This window comes from Adiantum capillus-veneris, chromosome 1, assembly GCF_014529385.1.
Source record: "Adiantum capillus-veneris isolate H3 chromosome 1, ASM1452938v2, whole genome shotgun sequence".
In the NCBI taxonomy this organism is placed as follows: Eukaryota; Viridiplantae; Streptophyta; class Polypodiopsida; order Polypodiales; family Pteridaceae; genus Adiantum; species Adiantum capillus-veneris.
Window position 1 is genome coordinate 127,419,537 of NC_140931.1, and position 18,579 is coordinate 127,438,115.

The 18,579-nt window shown below is 40.3% G+C and overlaps 1 pseudogene; it reads right to left on the reverse strand.

The window, feature by feature from the left end:
* Positions 1-223: 223 nt before the first annotated feature.
* Positions 224-5,105, reverse strand: LOC147465530 (uncharacterized; annotated as a pseudogene).
* Between the last annotated feature and the right edge of the window lie 13,474 nt (positions 5,106-18,579).

Here is an 18,579-nt window from a genome sequence, read left to right on the forward strand (position 1 = left end):
GTAACGGATGTCATTTGCTTGCCGATGAGCGATTGGCTTTTGGTGATTTCAGTCACTTGAGTGTAGCCTGAGTTAGATGCGAGTTGTTAGTTGTTTTCCAAGATCTTGACAACCTCTTTTAGCCTCTATGAACTAGAGTCATCTTCGTCCCATGGTTTGAAAATTTAATCGTGGTTCTCGCTAATACTGCAATAAGATAGGATGGTGAGGTTAGACATGCGTCCTACATGAACATTGCGTATCTTCTCTTATGGAACTCACTGAGCATGTAATTTTTGTCATCCTCACATCTTCTCATGGACACCACCTTCTAAAAATTTACATCAAACTTTGTCAATGTTGTAAAATCAAAAGCAGTAAATAAAAAATGTAGCTCGGTGCAAGATGGATTTCTTACGGTTTCTTTGTCATCGGTGGTGGTAACATAGTCCGCAAAGTCAATGTGGAAAATGGTTTTTTGTTTACGTGTGACTTGGGCTCCTCCATCCTGGACGACTACCAAAAATACCATTTCTTCTCTGTCTGCCCGGTTCTGTGTGTGCATAATATCTAAAATTGTGGCGCTTGAGGAAAACATTATGTCTGTCTTCTTGGGAGGGAGCTCGTGCACTATTGAGTCTTTGCTGAGCACAATGACCACAATAGCATCTCCTTTGTTGTAAGGAATTTTCTTTAGCTGGACTTGAAAGTTCTCCACTCTGACCCATGATCTTTTCTTTATGAGTTTTTGAAATCTAGGAATCAGATCCTTGAACACTTGCAGTGTAATTGTAGCGAATCCCTCTTGTCAAACCAAGTCTGCACACGCAACTAAGCACAATGACCACATGAGCATATCCTTTGTCGTAAGGAATTTTTTGTAGCTGCACTTGTAGACTTGTCATATGTCCTATACCTACTAAGAATGTACCCCTCGAAGGCAGCACCGAACTTTAACTACTCTGAAAACTCAGTTACATCCATTTCTTTGACCGTAGCGCTTTCAGTTCCAGCCTAAGTTAAAAACACAGAGAAGTAAATGAAGCCTTTGTACGAATATGCAACAAAGATGAATGCCTGCTATTCGCACGTAACTATGAAGGGCTTAGGGAATCCATCATGAATGTATGAAGATTCCGTGGTACCTACATCCAATATTTTATTTTTTGGTCTTTTGCTTTGTATTTTAGCATGCAAAATCAGTGAAATGTACATTTACAGACATGCAAAATCAAAGTAGCATTCCGTCTTGCCTACATGAGGAAACATGGTAATTGTGAAGCCACTTGCAATTGTGACACTCTATCATGAGCTTGTGAGTCAATACATCATTATCTCAACTTTAGCTTCCCATGCACAAAATGTAGTTATTGTGTCACGTGTACACACTCCTAAGTAGCCACTCTAGAAGCTTAAATAGATAATCTCATTGAAGACAATGATGGCAAAAGAAAGAGAAAGAGAAAGAGAAAGAAGAAGATGCTCAAGTCACCAGAGCCTCAATATAGGGCTTGCATGCACAACTTTGAGAACCAAATCGGAGAACTGAACACTGGGAGCATGGAGCGCAGATGAATCTAGCAGGCAAGGGCACTGAGTGTGCCCTTATCCACTCTTGGTGACGGAGGCATCGTCGACTAGAAACCACAATTTCACGGCCACTGCGCGGCTACGTTGTAGGTGCGTTTCTTGTGGTGAGGAAATCTTGTGACCTATCATTTTTCCTCAGTAGGAAGAGGAGAACGGCCAATGTTCATGCTCCCCATGACAAGTAGACCTTGGGGGTCAGCATTTCCCTTTGCACAAACAAGGCAACAATCAATGTCCACTACGTTTAGCTGCCTTAGGGAGCCTTTGTTAAGGTGCATTTCACAATTAGTGGGCACCAAAAGAGTCGTGCATTTCTTTTTTGTGCCTTTGTACAAAGGGGAGAATGGCATATGCTCACCACTATTGGCCAGCATGGGGAACCTTCATATAGATGCGTTTCACATTTGTTGGACACCGAAGAAAACTTGCATTGCAAATCGGCCTTGAAGGTGCTTCATCTTGGAGAGTCACCAATGAAGAATCACCAGGACAACGTTCCTCGTTTTGGTTAATGGAGTTTGCACTTGAGATGTTGCATGAATACATATTATGTTTAAGCAGTCCAAAGCGAGCACCACGCTAGCAACATGTGGGAACATGTAGACAACATCGGACAAAAAGCTAGCAAGCAACATGCATGCTCTTATCTGCACCCATTAATGCAGGTAACGTCTATTGGGGACTACGATTTTATGGCCTACACATAGTCGAGTCCCAATTCTGTCTCTCATAACAAGGAAACCTTGAGAGCCAACATTTTCCTTCGCATGATGAGGGGAATGGCTGATGTTCATGTTCTTCATGACAAGGGAATTTTATGGACCAGCATCACCCTTGGTTCGGGAAGGAGAACGGCCAATGTTCACCACATTTGGCTAGCTTGTGAGAACCTTTGTGTACATGCATATCATAGTCCATGGACACCGGACAGGACATGAAATACGTTTCTGTGTTTCCGCACAAGGAGGGGAGCAGTCGATGTTCACCACATTGGGATGGCATGGATAATCTTCATGTAGGTATGTTCTGCAAGAGCTAGATGTCGAGGGAAATGTGCACGAAAGATCGGGTTGGGAGTGCCTTGACTTGTAGAATTGCCAATGTAGAAATGCCAGAGCGACATTCCTCATTTGAAGTAGTGAAGTTTGTAGCTGAGTTATTCCGTGCATGTACATGCTGTCTTCGCAACCTAAAGCGAACACCTCATCGACAATAGTATTGTGAGTTCTTGAGAGGGTTGATTGGGATCTCACCGAATGTCAGTCTTCTTTTTTCTCTCTCTTCCTCCCTCTTTGTGCACTGCTACCGCTTTCGCTCAGTCCCCTCTCTTCAAGGGAAAGTAAAACAAGTCATCAGTCAAGATGAAATAGCCAACGCAAGGAAAAGAGTTTAAAAGTTTGTGAAATTTTGGAGCATAGGCCTTCACCATTCAAACCCCAATGTGCCTTGCAACTGTAGTTCTTGCAATTCGGCAATGCCTGGCACAACAAGCAACTCCGTATTGAGCGTCAAATTCTGACAATCTCACAGGTTGCTAACGCCATAAAGTGCCAACTAATCATGATTGTGGGTGAACAAGTGTCAGATGTGTGTGTGCATGTATTTAAACATTATGCGTACATGTATATGGACATTTCATGTATGTATGCACGTGTCTCAGTATTTCATGCATATATGTATGCATGTGAATGTTTATATGCATCTGAGTATCTGAGTGTTAGCGCATGTAGAAGTTTGTAGATGTTATTACTTGCCATGATCTTGCAAACTCAAACTAGTCAGCGCACCAATATCTCAGTTCTAGCTCCTCCCCCATGAAGAGTTCATCAGCCTGAGAATCGCAAACTTTCTCAGCACATATGTTACTGGACTCCACTGAATTTCAAGTTAGACAGAGACGCACACGGATTTTTTTAAATTCTTTCCTTCTCCACTTAAATTTAAACACCGAGCGGTCTTTCAAAAACTTCTTTTTTCTCCTTTTCCCTCATGTATCAGGCAAGCTGTTTTTTTGTCAAACAAAAAAAAGGCAACTTTTTTATATCAAAAAACTGAGTACCTGGCTTTCATAGAACTTCTATCTGTCAGCTCTTCCTCAAGAATGGTGCCAAGGAATCAACCAACAGCTCACTAACACCAACCTCAATAACTGAAAGCAAATTAGGGAATCTGGGAGGTCATTTGGAGGGCCTTCTAAGAAAATACAATTTTTTGCCTTCTATCTCTAGAAAATTGGTGTGGTAAAAGAAAAGGTGTCCTCATCAACCGTTCAAAAAGTGTACTTCAAAGTGGATTCTTTTGACATAGTGATAATGGCCATAATGATTGATGGAATGTCCCTTTTCAATTATATTGAATGCAACTCATCATATAGGAGGGAAGTTCTTCTCCATACGATGTATACAGTAGGGAGTCTAGGGAGTAATGGTGTTATACTCTTTTGTTTCTTGATTTTCTTGACTGTGTATTCATGGCTTCTTCATCCACCCCCTCAAGCCTTTTCACTAAGCAACATAAATATCACCTGCATGTTGATTTGAGTTCTAAATATGAGCCTTTATACAAGCACAGTAAAACAAACACAATAGTAACACCCACAAAGAAAGAAAGACTCAGAGTAGAGGGAGCAAAACACATAGATTTATGGACAAATGGCTCACTCTATCCTTTGAAACCTATGACCAATGCCTCCCTTGCATTTTCAAATCCCACTACTTTATTGAACTTTGCAAGTGACGGACAGGATGGTTTGCTTGGCTACTACAAAGCTCTAACTCAGAAATTAGAAATTCAAAAAAGCATGGTTCATTATTAAGAAAATGAGATTCTACAACTTTCTAATTTGCATTGTGAGGACCAAAAAACCCTTTTGCAGTGCACACAACAAATACACGTCTTGCAAGAAAAAGTGTGGACCTTACAAAGGAAAGATACAAGCTTAGGTGCTCGTGTGTGAAAGAAGAGATTACAAAATCTTGAAACCTAGAAGGCTGGCTGTGGAGTGTTAGGTTTAATGGCCATGTGGCCGACCGCCCATCACTAACTGCCACTAACCCTAAGTGTACAGCTATACACTTGTGTGAGCCACTAACACTAAGTACAATGTGTATTGTGCCTTAGTGCATAAGATAAGAGAAGAAAGAAAGGGGGCACACAGTACGTTGGCTCTCCCCCTTCAACCTGTGTGTGGCTATGGTGGTGTGTGTGTGAGTGTGTGCGTGAGTATTCTTCTTCCCTTGTGTTCCAAGCTCCTCCCCATCATCTGGTATTAGCGCTGTTTCATTCCCGAAATTGTTTCCATGCGCGCGCACTTTCAAGAGTGCAAACAGGATTTCGATTTCGCCATTGGTAAGTTCAGATTCCCGAGAGCATTTCCACCACGTGTCCTAGTGTTTTACCCCCCTTTCGGAGCCATTCGAGCCATCAAAAACCCCATTCTCTGGTTCAAGAGCTGAAATTTTCAACCCTCTTGTGGTAATTTGTGCTGCAGTGCTTCCATAGCCAGTTACAGGTACCTTTGTTGCTGTCTCTTCCATCTACGAGAGCCCACGGCTCATTCAAGAGTGTGTAGCCTCTTTCGGAGTAGCCTCATACACACACATAGAGTGGGAGCATGAAAACATTGTCTTCTTCGACTATAGGCACAGGTACAGGTACAGGCTACAGGTTTCAGTGCTTGCGATATTATGGTTCCAGTGGGAGCAGTTGTTTATGCGTACATGCATATGTTGACACTTTTGACAGTGTTTGAACTCTTTTGAGAGCAAATTGACTCCCCGCAGGGATGTTTAGTTGCAAGCACATGCTTTTGACGCATGTTTGAGCGTCTTAATAGACTTGTACGTCTTTGTGGATACTGCCATTGTACGCTTTTGTGGAGCCATATTTTGGCTAGTACAGCAGTCCCGGCCATTTCTGAGACTTGGTCCAAAAGATAGCCATTTCTGAGACTTGGCTATACGTTTTTTGCTGCATAACCTACGTTGTTGAGGGTCGATAGCGTGAGGTTTTCATTGAGGTGGGGTATTCTCAAATGTGGAGATACCTTCGGTGATACAGGTAGCTGGAGCATCCCTTACGAGGCCTCGCCATAGGATATGTATAGAGTGGTATAGGTGCTTTTGACGCCGAGTTGGCGGTCTATAATCAGTTTGACTATTTATACGCCTCAGTTGGTCTCTATATAGTGTGCTTTTGAGAGGCATTGCTCTCTTCTATGCCTTGTGAGTGACATACTTGTTCATTTTGTCTCGTACTTTGGTTGACATAGTCCCAAATACAAAGGAGACTCTGCCAAAATTTTTCTAGAATCTTTTTGTAGTTTTGCCACCATGTCTACTAGCAAAGACCGTGACATTTATGACATAAAGAAGTTTGATGGCACTAATTTTCAGCTTTGGAAGAATCAGATGCAAGATGTGCTTGTCCAAAAGAAACAGAAATTGCCTATTATTTGTGCGACACGGACTGAAGAGATGAATTTGACTCAGTTTCAATGGGAGGAGCTTGATGAGCTATGCAGATCTACTATTAGATTGCACCTTGCTGAGTCAGTGTACTTTTCAATGCTAGAATGTGAATCTGCCTATGCTTTATGGCAAAAGTTATGCAGCACTTATGAAAAGGATACGGCAAGTAATAAGGTTTTCATGATGTGAAAACTGTTTAACCTTCGCATGAAGGAGTCAGCCAGTGTTTCCAGTCATATTAATGACTTTGATTCTCTATTTGCCCAGATTCGTGCACAACGGATCAATATTGATGACGAGATGAAAGCAATCTTCTTACCTTGTTCGTTGCCACCCTCATAGGATATCTTTTGCACAGCTGTCAGTAACTCTGCTCCTAATGGTACGCTAGTGTACATTGATGTCACTAGTTCTCTTTTGTCAGAGGAAATGCGTCGCAAGGCTATGGATAGCTTGCATCATGGCGAAGCTCATTATGTGCAAAAGGATGGAAAACAGCGTAAATGTCATTCTTGGAATCGTGAATCCAAGAAAGAGGGCAATAGAGATGATTCAAAGGGTAGATCAAAGTCTGCTGGTCGTCGCAATGTTCAATGCCATTATTGTGATAAATTTGGTCACATAAAGAAGGATTGTTATGCTTGGAAGCGTGGCAAAGGTAAAGGCAAAGGCAAAGACAATGATGATAAAGAGGAGAAGCCAAAGAGTTCGGTTAAGATTGAAGAACTGAACATAGTGCAAGATGATTGTGATGCACAAGACATCAATATGTTGACTGAAAATAATGATGTATTTTATGATGCACAAGAAACTCTATCTTTGCAGAGTTCTATGCCAGCAGAGCTAATTGTTAGTGGTGAAGTGTCCCATACATGGATTCTTGATTCGGGTGCTTCGTTGCATGTCACACCTCATAGGCATTGGTTTACTACATATGAGGAAACCATTGGCACTGTTACGCTAGGTGAAAGCTACTCTTGTGACATTGTGGGCATAGGTGATATTGCTATGGTTATGGAAAATGGGGTGAGGTTTAAAATAAATAATGTGCGTCATGTTCCAGCTTTGACACAAAATTTGATTTCGGTTGGACGTCTTTATGACTTGGGTTAGGTCCTCTTATTTTAGCCCATGGTTCTAAAGTTGGTACACTTTATCCTCTTTATGTATCTGACAAGAAAATTATTCTTTCTGTAAAACCGAGCTTCCAATTGTTGCTTTGTGGCATAGCCGGTTAGGTCATATGTCAAAGAAGGGAATGGAAACTCTTTTCGTTTGGGCTACTTACTGTCTTTATCATTTTTTGATTTTCCCATTTGTGAACACTGTCAATATGGTAAGCGAACACAAGCACGTCGTACACAATCTTTTGACAAAGAAATAAAGCCCTTAGAGATTGTGCATAGTGATTTATGTGGGCCTATGCCTTCTAATCCCATGGTGGTGCGTCTTATTATGTTACATTCATTGACGATGCAACACGACATGTTTGGGTTTATGCCATGAAGTCTAAAGATGAGACTTTTTCTTGTTTCAAAAAGTTCTTATCTAGTGTGGAAACTCAGTATGAACATAAGCTGAAAGCTTTACGCTCAGACAATGGTGGAGAATATGTCTCCAAAGAGTTTGCAAACTTCTGTTCAAGTAGGGGAATTAAGCGCGAGTTTACAGCTCCTTATACCCCTGCACAAAATGGTGTTGCCAAACGAATGAATAGGACCATCCAAGAGAGGATTATGTGTATACTATCACAGGATAATTTACCGCAAGCGTTTTGGGCTGGAGCATTATACATTGCTGTGTATTTGATCAATAGATCACCACATGCTTCATTACAGTTTCGTGTACCTTTGGAGTTATGGTCAGGACATAAGTTGTCTTATGAAAAACTCCGTACATTTGGCTGCAAAGCTTATGCACATGTACCCAAGGAGTTGTGTGCTAAGATTGACCCTAAGTCCAGGAAATGCATCTTTATTGGCTATGGTGTAGATGGTCAATTTGGCTATCGTTTATGGGATCCGGAAAGCTGATCAGTAATCCATAGCAGTGATGTTGTCTTCAATGAGACCAAGATGCATAGGCAACCAACAAAAGAGGTTGAATTTTTGAAAGTGACGTTTTTCGATGTATCACCTCCTGCACAGATAGCTCCAGAGCCAATTACTACACAGGCTAGTACAAGCTCTGATCAGCCGAGGAGATCTCAAAGAGTCTCACATCCGCCAGAACGGTTTGTTCCAGGCGTGGACTTTGTGTTGCTGACAGATAGTGGTGAGCCTTCTTGTTACAAAGAAGCTATACTAGCCAATGATAAGGTTCAGTGGGAACATGCTATGAAGAGGGAGCTATCCAATATTACAAAGAACAAAACATGGGAACTTGTTCCATTGCCAAAAGGTAGGAAAGCTTTGCCTTGTAAATGGGTTTACAAGAAGAAGATTGCATCCAATGTTGATACTTACAAAGCTCGTTTAGTGGCCAAAGGTTTCAATCAAGAATATGGTGTAGATTTCCAGGAAATCTTTTCTCCAGTGGTGGTCAAGATGACGACACTAAGAATCTTACTTGCTTTGGTTTCCACTGAAGATATGGAGCTTGATCAAATGGATGTCATTACAGCTTTCTTACATGGTGATCTTGAGGAAGAGATTTATATGCAGCAACCTGAAGGGTTTGTGCTCAAGGGCAAGGAACATTTGGTCTGTAAGCTTCTGAAAAGTCTCTATGGCTTGAAGCAATCGTCCAGACAATGGTATCAAAATTTTGATGCATTTATGCATTCCCTAGGCTATAAGCGCAGTAATGAGGATCCATGTCTTTACATGAAAAGACAACCAAATGGACAACTTATTATGCTTATCCTTTATGTAGATGACATGCTTATTGCTGGTCATTCTAAGAAGGACATTGTTGACTTGAAAACCAATCTGAAAAGTCAATTCAACATGAAAGATTTGGGTGAAGCCAATCACATTTTGGGTATGCGCATTACTCGTGATCGTAAGAAGAGGTTGTTGTACCTTTCTGAAAAAGAGTATGTGCACAAGGTTCTTGATCGTTTCAACATGCAGAAGGGGAAGGCCTTGAGTACTCCATTGCCTGCATATTTGAAACTTAGCAAGAACAATTGTCCCAAATCTGCTGAGGAAAAAGCTACGATGGCTAAAATTTCTTATGCTTCAGCTTGTGGTAGTCTCATGTATGCCATGGTGGCTACAAGACCTGACATTGCACATGCAATGGAAGTTGTTAGCAGATTTAAGTCTAACCCTGGTAAAAAGCATTAGGATGCTGTCAAGTCGATTCTCAGATACTTGAGTGGCACTGCAGATAGACAATTATGCTATGGTCGTGGAGAGTCATCCATTCAAGGATTTGTAGACAATGACTATGCAACCTGTGTTGACCTTCGTAAATCAACAACAGGTTGGATTTACACATTTGTTGGTTCTGCTATTTCTTGGAGATCTGTTCTTCAAGATTGTACATGCATTTCTACCACAGAGGCAGAGTATGTTGCATTGAGTGAAGCATGCAAAGAATCTATTTGGCTTGCTCGCCTAGTGAAAGATCTTGGATTGGAGCAGTGTACACCAGTTCTTCAGTGGAAGTGAAAGTGCTATTGCCTTGGCTAACAATCCAATGTTTCATTCCAGAACGAAACGCATTGATGTGCGCTATCACTTCAGCCGTGAATGCCTGGCAAACAAGAGCCTTGATTTAGTGAAAATTCCTACGTCCGAGAACACAGCGGATGCACTCACTAAGAGTCTCTCCAGCCATCAATTTCAACACTGTCGTGAGTTGATGGGCATTGGGTGAAGAGTGGTGCTCTTCCATTTTTTATAGTCTCCCACATTGGCCATCAAGTGGGAGAATGTTAGGTTTAATGGCCATGTGGCCGACCACCCATCACTAACTACCACTAACCCTAAGTGTACATCTATACACTTGTGTGAGCCACTAACACTAAGTACAATGTGTATTGTGCTTTAGTGCATAAGATAAGAGAAGAAAGAAAGGGGCACACAGTACGTTCGCTCTCCCCCTTCAACATGTGTGTGGCTATAGTGGTGTGTGTGTGTGAGTGTGTGCGTGCGTATTCTTCTTCCGTTGTGTTCCCAGCTCCTCCCCATCATGGAGCTCTCAAGAAAAGAATCCAAGCATTGATGTCAGGATTGTGAACCTTTTAGTTTATTTCACCTATACATAGTTTTTTCTTATGTCTGTTATATTTTCTATGTAGAAATGCTATTTATCTAGACAAAGAAAACATATATCCAAAGGCCAATGTAGGAAAGTAGTTGAAGCCTTTGATAACAAGTGATCTTGCAAAGGCTATAATGCATGACAAGAAGTATAAGGTTTTGCAACAAGATGTTGCTGATAGTTTTATTACAAATAGTGCAGTGTCTGTCAGTGAAATACAAGGCACACTTGACTCCCTTGGCATGAGTAAGAGAGAATATTCATCTATTTAGCAGTCTATCTCCTCCATTTTTGTGAAGAATGGAATAAAGTCTAAACGTCTACCAATAGTAGCAAGTGTCTAGAAAGCAAGACTTCAACTCAACCATGCACAAACAGATTTCATTGGATGTCCCTTTCATATTGATGGTATTTATAGATCTCAAGGAGCAACTGTAACCTACGATGAGTACAACAATATCTTCATGGAGCTCACTTTGTTGCAAACTAGAATGGTTGAGCTCTACAATGTAACATTTGAAGAGACACCTGTGGCATTCTGCATTTTGTTTTGAAGCTAGACAAATGTGAGATTCTCAAAGACAAGAATCTAGAATGAGTCACAATAAAATTAATGAATAGGGATATCTCAAAATGACCCAGTGACGATCCTTCATACTTCAGTGTTCAATCAGAAACAAACATATGGTGGCTTGGTGCTTTTCAGGTATTTCATTTCCATCTTCTCTTCAGATTTGGTGAGCCCTCTTGAGATTTAATTTTAGATTTAGTTTCACGTCTATTGCAGATTAATCTTGAGGGTAAAGAAAGAAGACCACGACATTTTATATTGGGTGTTCCATCAAGCCCCTATCCCTGATATCATTGATAAACAAATGAATCAAGGAAAGGTGATGGTTTCAATAGGAGGGGAGACTTTCAAGTCCAATGGAATCTTGCAGGTGACCTTAAAACACTGAAGTGTATGTATAATTGTGGAATGGGTGCTATGGTAAAGGCTCCATGTTGTATTGCATGGAGCCTGCAAAGACGATGGACCCAAAATGGTGGAGAAAGACTCCTACTCGCCACAATGAAGATGCTAATTTCCACCCAATTTTGGATATTCCACTTATTAATGTCCACATTTGTACAATGCATGCTCTTTGCAAAATTGTGGAGAAGTTGGTGTATCTGTACATTGGGTTTGCTTGGAAAATTAAGAACTTAAAATAACAGAAGGTCACGGTAGAGGCGCTTGAACTAGTTTTGTTAGAGATGGGTCTCCATGGGGGCAATGTGAAAATCCAGCAGGACGACAAAAGGTCAACCAATGATAAAGATGTATCTTGCAAACCATCTATTGGTGGGGTCAAGGCACGTCATTTTTTATCAAAACCAACAAGCGTGAAAGATAAGAAGCTAACCAAGCATTGAAGGATATATCAGTCCACTTATGTCAGCAAAATTGAGTTTCAGCAATGGAAAAATCTCCATATAGCAGTGAAGAACTAGGAGCCCACAACTCGCAATGCCAAGGGTGAAGTGTGGCATTCCATCGATGTGGTTTTCAGATGTGTGAAAAAGATGAGTGGACACAAAATGATCTAAACAAGTTTAAGGGTAACCTTAAGCTACTAAAGAAATCATTTAGGACAACATGGACTAAAACTCAAATTACTCATTACATTGTATTGTTAAAGCACCCTTTTAAATGATAAGGGCTAAAAGGTCGTTGAAAATTTGTGACAACTTGTTTTATTTGCAACACATCATTTTCAATGAGTTACCATATTTCATTCAAAAGTATGGAAATCCAGGCATATGGAACACCGAAGGCTTGGAAAAGTCTCATTACATGGCCATGAATGCCTATTTTAGACCCATACAACACGGTGGCTCTTGAGATAAGGCAAATAGAGAATTTAAGAATAGAAGGAACCCAGAGGATTCTTTGATTAGCTTGCAATTTCTTTCGTGCATAAGACACCATGAGGGTCTATAGATGATAGGCAACTGATGGTACTTCTTATATGACCGTCTTGTGGAATCACAATCTTTTAAGTGCACCACCACCATGTCAACAAGAACCACCCTGTCGCTTCGGACCTCAAGCTCAAACCTGTCTCTTTCAGACTTGAGGAAATCGTTGTGCTGAGCTATAAGGTCATCCAGAATGAATGGGGCATTGAAGATAGAAGAGACCTTGTCGAACATTTCAATAGCTCCTACAGATACTGCAAAATCAAACAGTCTTTCATCCACATATGCAACATTTTCAACACCATCCACCCCTTCCTTACATTTTCTAATCGGCTCACAAGAAAAAGAAAGATCAATGTCTCTCTTTTTTAAGGCTAGTCACTTGAAGCTTCAGGCTTACAAGCACTTCTTCCTGTTGTGATGCTTCTGAGTCATTAGGGGTTCCTCTGTCCCCATAGCATCATCTCCAATAAATGTATCATTGGCCTGAGCAAAGTCCACATCTCTCTTTAAAGAGCCTCTCAACAATTGAGGTGGTCTCCCTTCTGCTTCATGTCAGCTAAGACAATATCTGGATTGACCCTTTGCCTCTTCATTTTGTGAGATCTTAATCCTAAGAAAAAACATAATATATGCAATAATAGGTAAGTATTGGGACACACCAGCATTTGACTTTTCTATTAAATATTATAACACATTTCTCATAAATTGCAAGTTTTTGGTCTCTCTCTCTCTCTCTCTCTCTCTCTCTCTCTCTCTCTCTCACACACACACACACACACACACACACACACACACACACACACACACACACACACACACACACACACACACACACACACACACACACACACACATATTGGTCTCATAAGTCATGTTGGCATTTTAAAAAGGTTAATAGAGTAGCTCCTTTTATTTGAGTTCCAACTCCTTTCTCTTCCTGTTTTGCTACCCCTTATATGCTCCACCGCGCATGGAGAACAATCGGTAGAAGGATACTACATATATGCATGCCGTAAAACAAGAAAAAAAGTTTTTCTTCTCTCTCTCTCTCTCTCTCTCTCTCTCTCTCTCTCTCTCTTTCTTTCTCTCTCTATAGCATATTGGTCTTATATAGGTCATGTTGGCATTTTAAAGAGGTTAGTAGAGAATCTCCTCTTATTTGAGTGCCTACCCCCCTCTTTCCATTATTTGCTACCTATTTTGTGCTCTATGGTGCACGAACGACTATCGGTACACCAAAAATCCTTGTTAGCATGCCATAAGACAAGGAAAACTATCGTCTCTCTCTCTCTCTCTCTCTCTCTCTCTCTCTCTCTAGATTTACATGAAACCGCACGTAGCAAAAATAAACAACAATAGGTGTTACCTTCTCCTGGGCTTGGCATGGCAACCTTCCAGAGATGAAAACCTCACACTGGTACCTTGGGCACATTTCAAACCTTCACTCTCTACTCTCTATTTTTGTGTACCTCTCTCTCTCTATTTCTCTCTCTCTCTCTCTCTCTCTCACACACACACACACACACACACACATAAAGATATTCATTCATAGTATTGTTGTTGTCGTGCATGCAAAATGATTACATGCTTTACATGTGTCAAACGGCTAAAATTAACTAGTGGGCATCTATTGCACCGTATAATTTTGATTGGGAGGTCAGTTTCACACTTAATGGGTTGTACAATATTTATTGGCATGCTTATAGTAGCATCTTAGAGAGAGAGAGAGAGAGAGAGAGAAGGAAACTGAGTGTTAGCAACAAGCTAACGTGGACACCATTTTTCGGAGTTCTCCTTGTAAAAACAATTATTATTTTGATAAATCGGGAATATTCTAACTCCTGTTTTCTTGATAAACCTTGTCATTAATGAGCCGGGGCTACAAGCTTCCAGATTGTATCAGCCATTCAATTCCCAGTTTTGGTAGAACTCCACGTTATTACTTTTGACCACCTAAAAACCTTGGCTAAGGTATAAAAGCCAATTTTTGTAAGTTTTTGGATAAGAAATACACAGTGTGAGCTAACGGCACTCACTCCTCTCCTTCTCACGCTTCTTACTTCCTCCCCAATTTTCACATTGCAAATGCGTTTGTTGCATTGCAACCGCAGGTAAGAGCTCTACGCATTGACATAAGCCATTCACCGCATTTCGTAGCTTTTGGCAACGCCGACCCACGGCCTAATTTCATCATAACTAGAAATTTACACTTTTGAAACAAAAACTAAGCATAGGCGGGGATTGGGGCACCATTGCTAAGCATTTAGATGCATTCTGGGTCGAAAACGACTGTTGTTAAGAGTCGCAATTTTGGAACTTGACCGAAAGTGGGATTTGAGGCCATAGGCATGTGTGCTTAGGTCTTGTAAACTTTTCCTAGAAGTTTTGTTACGTTTGGATGTCATTTGATGCTGTAACGGATGTGATTTGCTTGCCGATGAGCGATTGGCTTTTGGTGATTTCAGTCACTTGAGTGTAGCTTGAGTTAGATGCGAGTTGTTAGTTGTTTTCCAAGAGATTGACAACCTCTTGTAGCCTCTATGCACTAGCCGAGTCAGCTTTGTCCCATGGTTTGACAAATTAATCGTGATTCTCGCTAATACTGCAATAAGATAGGATTGTGAGATAAGACATGCGTCCCACATTTGGTGCCGTTTCTGGGGATTGAAGAGACCTAAACTAGGAAAAAACACGAGCGTCTTGTGTAATTGTGCTTTAACTTCCTCTAGGTTCGCCTAGAGTTCAAAACTCTCTTTTAAAAACTGCATAGCTTAAGATTGTCTTCTTTGCTATGTAGAGGTAGCTTGGAAGTAATCGTACTTGCTGAGTACCTTTAGGACTGTAGGATTGTAGATTTAGATTAGGATTTGGAGAATTATTGGTAGACGAAACAAATCTTAAGATCAAGACTCTGAAAAACATAAAAAACACAAGAAAACGAGTGTTTGTGGACACTTTCCACAACCCCATTGCATGAGAAACTAGGAGTAGGGTAAGTAGGACCCGAGGTGGATTTCATAGCATTTCTCTCTCTGAAGGAATCAAGTGTGTGCTATGTAAAATTGTAGAATTTCAGGTCTATGGTTAGAAATAGCACGAAAAGACTCGAATTCATTCAATCCAACTAGGGAGTAAGCTTAAGAGTTGTCCGAACCAGTGGGTAAGCTCAAGGACACTTCAAGGTAAAAATTTCAAAAAGTTGACCAAAACTCAGATTATTTACTTTTTCTTGACATTTTAGGCCAAATTAAGTTTTGACTTGATCTATAGGCTTAAAAAACATCATAAAAGGACTGTCCTTGAGAAAATTTCAAAAAAGTGCTCATTTCAAGCCTCAAGTTAATAATCGCGATTATTAACTTTCTGCTCTAAATCAGCGAAGACTCATATCATTGACTCATTGTATGTGTACAAAAAACTTTTGTAAAGGCCTAAGAGATTTGGTTCACTAAACCGGCTTTTTGAATCTTGAGTGTGAATTGAGGAAAAATTTATGCAAACTTGTTGAAAATTGATTCATAAGCTTGTATTGAGGTGATAAACATGTATATATGCTCAATTGACCAAAAACTTGCAAAATTTTGACAAAAGTAAATAATCATGATTATTTACTTCTACCCTGTTTTTGGACTTTTTTGACCAAGTTGACATGCCACTAGCTTTACCATGTTGTAATAAGCCACAAACCAAATTTGGTAAGATTTGGATCACTGGAGTAAAAACTATGACAAAAGTTGCAAAGTTAGTTTGCGCGGGCAGATACTTCATGACCATTTGACAAAAAATTGTCCAAACTTAATGAAAATTGGCTAGTGACCTTAACATAAGGTGCTTAATAGATCTGTGTCAAAGTTGCGACAAAAATTTGCAAAAAATTGTCAAAAGTAAATAATCGTGATTATTTACATTTGCTTTAAAACTTGGTGATTTTTCATATTTGAGTATACCACAAGGTCAAGCACATCAATTGGACCCCACAAATAAATTTTGGTGAAATTTGGACCACAAAAGTGAGATTAAAGCCAGATTCTTGAAATCAGAGTCTGCGGACACGGAACAGTGAGTAAACTAGATCAAATTTTGTCCAAACTTATTGAAACTTGCCCAAGGCCTTTAACAAATTGTATACTTGCCAAATCAATCCAGAAAGTACAAAAAAGTAACAAAAGTAAATAATTGTGATTATTTACTTCTATTATCTAGAGACTTCGAATTTGACTTTTGGGCTGATACAGTGTTAGACCAGCATAAAATAAGGCCACTGGGAAATTTTGGGTTCAATTGGATCAAAATTGGTACAGATACACTCAGTTTACAGATTGCAGATTAAACCTTTGATTTTGGTAAGCTGAATCTGAAAGTCAAAATTTCAACTTCCATAGCACGAATTGAAGTGAAATACAGAGACCAATCACTGGAGTTCTCAAGAGCTCTACTGTCCTTATACAAAAGCTAATTTGACAAATTTTGTACAGGAATCAGTGGCTTGAAAGAAAGTTGAAATTGAGTCAAGTGGAAATTGACTACAAGTCAATCTAAGGTGAGTACTCTATCCAGGGCTTCATAAGTCTATATGAACATCTTGTCGTGTAATAGGAAATCAAGGCCTATTTGGAGAAAACACCAGTAGAGTATCCACTGAAGAAATCGTAAATCAAGGCAATTCCTTGCACACAATTCCTGAAGAAGACACTTTTTCAGATTCAACATCCGAAATGTCTTCTTACTCGACTCGCTCGGAAACCGGAATGACAATGAGCTACAAGCATAAACTCTCTTTTTACAAGACTAATCGTCATGGAGCCCAGGTTTACTTGGATCCTAACGAAGAGTATGCTATTCGCATTGATGATCATGGTATTGAGTTTGAAGAAGAAGTTAGGGCCAACAAGCAAGGAAAAATATACATGGGTCGAAACGGAACTCAATATATATAGGTTGAAAATCCTGATGTGATAGACAAATGGGGATTAGAAGTAAACACTATAATCCCAGATATGTCAGCAAAAGAAGGACCACCAACTTTGGAATTCGAGGGATACGATCAAGTAGACTTGAAGCCCTTGAAACGGCTTAATACGGATAATCCTAGGATTGGAGTTTATTGTTGGGAAGATAAAAACATAAAAGATCTTTTGTGGACTTCTCATGATAGACCAGGACAATTAACGGCCATGAAGGTCATCTATATCTTTAAAATCAAAGATAAGGGATCTACGGATCTACCAACTTACTTGTTTAAGGATTGTTATAACAACAACTTTGTTATGATGACTCCTGAGGAGGTAGAGCAAACCAAATACCAGGGGTATTCCATACAGGATTGGATATTGGGTCAAGGACCAGAAACCACTCCAAGAGATGAACATAGTGAGAGATCATCTGAGAGTAATGTGAAGAAACCAGAAACCACCTCATCACGTAGAAAAACGGGTGATACTAAGGCCAGCCCAGGGCTACATGAGTTACTATTTTCGACAGACTAGTTTGAAGGACTTGGAACAGGACCAAATCTTATAAGACCTGGAGTTGAACCAAATAGACGTGTCAAACCAGCTGATTTCCAAAAATGGGTCAAAAAATACACTGGATCAGAGGATCCATATGACCACTTAGCAAGCTTCAAGCAAGTGCTAAGAGCGGAGCGTATATTCGATTTCCATACTCAATTCGAAGGTTTTGGAATGACATTAGAAGGAAAAGCTTTGACATGGTTCCAAAACATTCCACCAAGGTCAATCATGGATTTGAATACCTTAGCTCAAGGATTTGTAGCTGCTTGTTCTAAAACGGGGATTAAACATAATACGGTAGCTCAAATCTACATCTTTAAACAGAAACATGGTGACTCTGTTAGGGATTGTGCAACTCGAATGAAATAATACATTGCCAGATGCCCAGAGATGGAGATACCTGCAAAGGAGCGACTTGTTTCATTGTTTCTGGAGGGACTGCTAAACAAATAACTTCATGTTATACGCTATAGTAAAAAGCATACAACCATAGAGGCATGTGTGTCTGATGCTATCGACCTAGGAGACAATTGTGAGATCTTTAATGAAGAGGATGTCCCTAAGGATAACCAAAGCGAGAAGACTGCATCCACAAAACTAGCACAAGTGGGAACGGCTGTTGCGGCACCACTCTCAGCCATAGAAGATATGATAAAAAGGATGAATGACATGATGAACAATATGCAAAAAGCACTTATGAGAGGACCAGGATAGGGATATCCCCATAGGGACAACCAATTAGGCCACAAAAATGGTGTGCAATCGAGGGAAAATGGACCAACCACGAGACCCACGAGTGCTACTTCAGACCAAAGTATGATGGGAATGTTCAGTACGTACCCATGAGGCCA